Consider the following 6,000-nt stretch of genomic DNA (forward strand, 5'->3'; position numbering starts at 1 on the left):
ATAGATTAAAAGTGTTGAGACAAGCTCTTTTTTTGGACCATCCTAGATGAAAGTGAGAAGTTAACTCAATAGCTTCATTTAATATCTTATACAGAAGGATTCTCAACTTCTTGTATAAAAAGCCAAGCACATATTCCTACTACAAGTTTAATGTACAACATGTCTCCCCAGTCTTGATCTTGAGAAGACTGTGTGCACTTTATAATGTCCAGGAAATCACATTTTTCACCTTCCAGAAAAAAGTAAAAAGATCTGAATTAAATGCTTTGTGAGTTGAGTACCATTACTTCAGAAATTTCAAGACAATAGTGAGAGCCACCTACTGCTTTGTGCAACAGTGAACAGCTTGATTTAGATATAGTCATTATATCAGCACACATAAAGAGAAAATATGTGCATGTAAACAAGATTGGACTATAGCTCCCCACTTATTTTTCCTATGAAAATGAAACTGGTTGGCAGCCTCACCAATAAACAGTGCTCAATGCTATCTTACTCTTCTTGTTTGAGTTTTGGAATGCTGAGTCTTACGGTAATTGCATATTACATCTACATACTTCAAATGAGTTTATAATGGCTATTATCATCAAAAGGAATAGGAAAACAATTAACCATGATTAGCCTTTTTATGTGAAGAGTTACCTCCTTATTTTGGCATTCAGTTTGCAATCATTTTGAAATTAGCTATGAGTTTGAATAATTTTATTTATTTATTTTTGTATTTCAATAGTGTAAGAACAATGAGTTTCTTAACCTTATGCATTTCTGTAAAAAGTGGAAAATGCTAGCAGTGTTTATTAAAGTATAAAACACATTCCCCTATTTTTTTTTTAAAAAAGAAGAGACTAAAAGAAATCGTTCAGATTTTTTTTATAGTGTAATTTGAAACTGAACCAGTTTGAAGTATCTACGATTAAATTCATTATTGTGCTTTATATTCTCCTCCAAATGATTAATTATTGCTGCCACAGGTCACTTTCAAGGTAAATGTTCTCTGGTAAGAGAAAAAACGCATGCCTTGGTAAACACACATTGATGATACTGTTAAAATTTCAAAATATTACCCTTGATACACTGAGATATATGTATATGTTCTACACATGTAGTAAGAGTGTGGATTTGTCACAGATTCCTAAATGTTATGGGAAAAAAGAAGCAAGATTTAAAACAGTGACTGTCCACACTTCATGGCCTCATTCACTTTGCTGTTAATAGTTGCTGGATTACTGGTGTATTGACTGCCTTGCCTGTGGGATGTGTTTGAGTCCTATAAGTGATGACTGAGAGTGAAATCTCAGGAGGACAACAGGGGCTCTCTGAACTTTACAGATAATAACTGTGCAGCCAACACATTCAGTTCTTACATAGAGTTTTCAGGTCCTTGGAGAGCTAGCCTTCTGCTCTGTGCTAGCCTAGATGTCTTGGAGAACTGCCAGTGGCCATGACTGGAGTAACCTCTTAGAACAGAGGATTGCAACTCTGAAGGCTTTTGTATGGTTATAAATTAAAAAGGGCTAAAGAAATTCCCTGGGGATTTATGTTTTGTTGAAAGGATGGTGGCAACACATATCCCCCATACATACGCTAAAAAAAAAAAAAGTACCATAAAAGTTGATTTTTAAAACTTAAATCTAGATTACCGAATTGGGATTTGCTTTACATGATTCTAAGTACAGTAAACTATGTATGAATAAAAACATTCCCTTACGTTATATTCATTTGTTTACTCTGATCACTATGTCCACAGTTTCCCATCTGCCTACTCCTTTTTATTCCATATTGAAGAATTTCAGAAGCAAATTCCTTCAAATACTAGAAAGAAATTTCAACATAAATATTTCAAAGATTAAATGTCATCATCATTATTTCCTGCAAGTAGAAATCTTTGGCATAATGTATTCTCAGGCAATCTTTTCTGCTTTATTAAATGATTTCAGAGCTAGGAGAAGAGATTCCTCTTTCACTATGATTCAATAAGAGAATCTTCCTCTCAATATTTATAAACAACCAAAAATGTAGATTTATAAATAACAATGAGCTTTATTTTATATTTAATATTAGAACTATACCTTGAGATATATTTGACTTCTAATATACATTTTTGTTTCACACTTCTAACAAATAACTTTCTTAAAGAGAAGGCTTATTTAAATGGGCCATCTTATAGGTAAGGTCTATTATTTACTGCCTTAAAACAAACTTCTGCCCTCTGCCATATGTACCTCAATTCTGTAACCTCTCAGTTGAGGTATAAGTTACAGATAACAAAATATACCAATTGCTAGTCAGGTTGGTTTGGCAAGTTATTAGAACTGTGCAGTTTTAGAACATTTTCATAACTTAAAAGTATTCCCTCATACCTATTTTTGGTTCATCTCCTCTCATATTTCTATCCTTAGGAAACCAGTGGTCTACTTTCAGCCTCTAAAATTACTTTTGCTAGATAGTTCATATAAATGGTATAGTACAATAACTAGTATTCTGCGTATGGTTTCTTTCACTTAACATGATACTCAGTTCATCCATGTTGTAGCATTGTGGTAAGCAGAATAATTGCCTCACAAAAATGTCCATATCCTAATCCCTAAAAATGTGGTCATTTTATATTACATGGAAAAAAAGGTAGCACATGGAATTAAGTTTACTAATCAACTATCCTTAAAACAAAAAGAATATCCTGGATTATCTAATGGTTCTAAGATTAGTCACAAGGGAGCTTAAATGTGGAAAAGAGAGGCAGATGAGTCAGTGAAGAGATGTGAAAAAAATTTCACTGTCCATGGCTGGCTTTGAATATGGAAGGGGATCACAAATCAAGGGAGGTGAGCCATCTCCAGATGCTGGCAAAGATAAGAAGACAGATTCTCCCTCATAACATTCAGAAAGGAACATAATACTTCTGTGAGTTTTAACCTAGTGTGACCCATTTCAGATTTCTCACCTCTGTAAACTGTAGGACGGTAAATTTCTATTGTTTTAAACCACTAAATTAGCAGTGATGTGTTTTAAATAGAAAAGTAATATTAACACATTACTGTTAATAATAGTAATATTAGCAGTACTTTGCCAGAGAAGGCAATGGCAACCCACTGCAGTGGGTTTTGCCTGGCAAATCCCATGGACGGAGGATCCTGGAAGGCTGCAGCCCATGGGGTCGCGAAAAGTCGGACACGACTAAGCGACTTCACTTTCACTTTTCACTTTCACGCATTGGAGAAGGAAATGGCAACCCACTCCAGTGTTCTTGCCTGGAGAATCCCGGGGACGGGGGAGCCTGGTGGGCTGCCGTCTCTGGGGTCGCACAGAGTCAGACACGACTGAAGCGGCTTAGCAGCAGCAGCAGCAGTACTTCGATCCTTTAAAGTTTTTTTTTCTAATTGAAAATAAAACACTAGCTCTAGCTTTTTAATAGATCTTAAGTGTAGAATATAATTTAGCTAAAATGTTGTTTAGCATATTTCTAGAGGTTAATATTCTCATAGAGCTAAAACTTTATTGTTTAGCAGCTCTCCATTGGTCCCTCCCCCAGCACCTGTCAATCCCCATTCTACTCTTTGCCTCTGTGAATTTGACTACATTATATATGTCATAAAAGTGGCATCATACTGTGTTTGTTCTTAATGTGACTGGCTTAACTCACTTATCATAAGGTCCTCAAGATTTCATCAATGTTGTCACATGCTTTCAGATATTTCCTTCTTATCTAAGACAGAAAAATATTCCATTGTGTGTAGACATAGTATTTTCTTCATCCATTATCCATTAATGGACATTTTGTTTGTTTCTCTGTTTTGGCTGTTGTGGTTTAGGTGTGTTTTAGGTCATAATTTTGATTCTTTTCTATGAGTACCCATAAGCAAGATTGCTGAGTCATATTGTAAGTTCTTTTTTTCATTTTGGGTGTAAATTCCATACTATTTTCCATAACATTGCTTCATTTTGCTTTCCCACCAATAGTGCACAAGGGTTCTGATTTCTTCACATCCTTACCAACACTCATCTTTTTTGGATAATAACCACCCTGAGAAGTATGAGATGATATCTCATTGTGGTTTTGATTTGCATTTCTCTGATGATTAGTGATTTGATGAGCATTTTTTAATGTATCTGTTGGCTTTGATATGCCTTCTTTGAAGAAATATTCCAATTTAATTACCAGTAGTAGTTTGTTGATAATGTATACCATATTTTGTAATATTTACCACTTGGTGAGTATTTGGATTCTTCACAATTTCAATTTTAGGCTGTTATTATATTACTAGTGTCTGAATATTTGTGGACATGTCATAATGTGGGCATATGTTTTGGTTTCTCTTGGTTTGATACCTGTGATAGATGCAGTAAGAATGATTCGGGCTTCCCTGCTAGCTCAATTGGTAAAGAATCTGCCTGTAATGTAGGAGACCTGGGTGCGATTCCTGGGTTGGGAAGATCCCCTGGAGAAGGGAACAGCTACCCACTCCAGTATAACTAAAAAGTTAAAAAGAAATTGTCAATCTTCTTGTCACAGAGTTGAGACCATTTTATATTTCCATCAGCAGTATATGAGGATTAGCATGTCTCCACATCCTCACTAACACTTGATAAGTTCTCATCTTTTTTTAAATAGTCATTATAGTGAGCATGTAGTGGGATCTCATTGTGATTGTTTTTACTGTAGTAAAATACACAGAATAACATAGACCATTTAAACCATTTTCAAGTGTTCAGTTCAATGCAATTAATTAAATTCATTCACATTGTTTTGCAACCATCATCATCATCTTTTCATCTTGTAAAACTGAAACTCTATATCTATTAAATAATAACTTTCCATTATTTTCTTCCCCCACCCCAGTCCGTGGAATCCACCATATACTCTTACTGTTAGTCTTGTTACGATTGGCTTATTTCACTTAGTATAATGTCCTTAAGCTTCATCCATGAGGTAACATATTACAGAACTTCTTTCCTTTTTAAGGTTGAATAATATTCCATTTTCTGTATACACAATATTTTGTTCACGCATTTATCTGTCGATAAGTACTTGAATTGCTTACATTTTTTGACTGTTGTTAATAATGCTGCTATTAACATGGCAAAACTATCTCTTTGAGGTCCTGCTTTCAGTTGTTTTGAGTATATAGGCATAAATGAAATAGCTAGATAATACAGTAATTATTTTTCATAGGATTCATGGGGTTCTCAAGGCAAGAATACTGAAGTGGTTTGCCATTCCCTCCACGTTTTGTCAGAACTCTCCACCATGACCCATCTGTCTTGGGTGGCCCTACACAGCATGGCTCATAGATTCATTGAGTTGGACAAGTCTGTGGCCTATGTGAACCTGATGCTGGGAAAGATTGAAGAGAGACAGAGAAGGGGACGACAGAGGATCTGATGGTTGGATGGCATCACTGACTTGGTGGACATGAGTTTGAGTAAGCTCCGGGAGTTGGTGATGGACAGGGAAGCCTGGCGTGCTGCAGTCCATGGGCTTGCAAAGAGTCAGACACGACTGACTGAATTGAATTGATAATAATTCTATTTTTAATTCTTTGAGAAATTGCCATATTATTTTTCACAGCAGCTGTACCATTTTACATCCCTACCAATAGTGAACAGAGTCCTAATTTCTCCGTAGACTCACCCACACTTTTGTTTTATTTCAGTATTAGTTATCCTAATGGTTATGAGACATTACTTCATTGTAGTTTTGATTTACATTTCCCTAATGGTTAGTGACGTTGAGCATTTTTCAAGCACTTTTTGGTCGCTTATATATCTTGTATAGATAGACATACCTATCCAAGACTTTTGCCACTTTTTTTTATTTTATTGTTATTGAGTTTTAGGAGTTCTTCATACATTCTGGGTATTAGTCCTTCATCAGATATATGATTTGCCCCATTCTGTGGGTTGCCATTTTATTCTGCTGACAGTGTCTACTGATGTACATCAAAAAAAAAAAGTTATGAAGTCCATTTGGTCTCTCTCTCTCTCTCTCTCTCTCTTTTTTTA

This window comes from Capricornis sumatraensis, chromosome 3 (assembly GCF_032405125.1).
Source record: "Capricornis sumatraensis isolate serow.1 chromosome 3, serow.2, whole genome shotgun sequence".
NCBI lineage: Eukaryota > Metazoa > Chordata > Mammalia > Artiodactyla > Bovidae > Capricornis > Capricornis sumatraensis.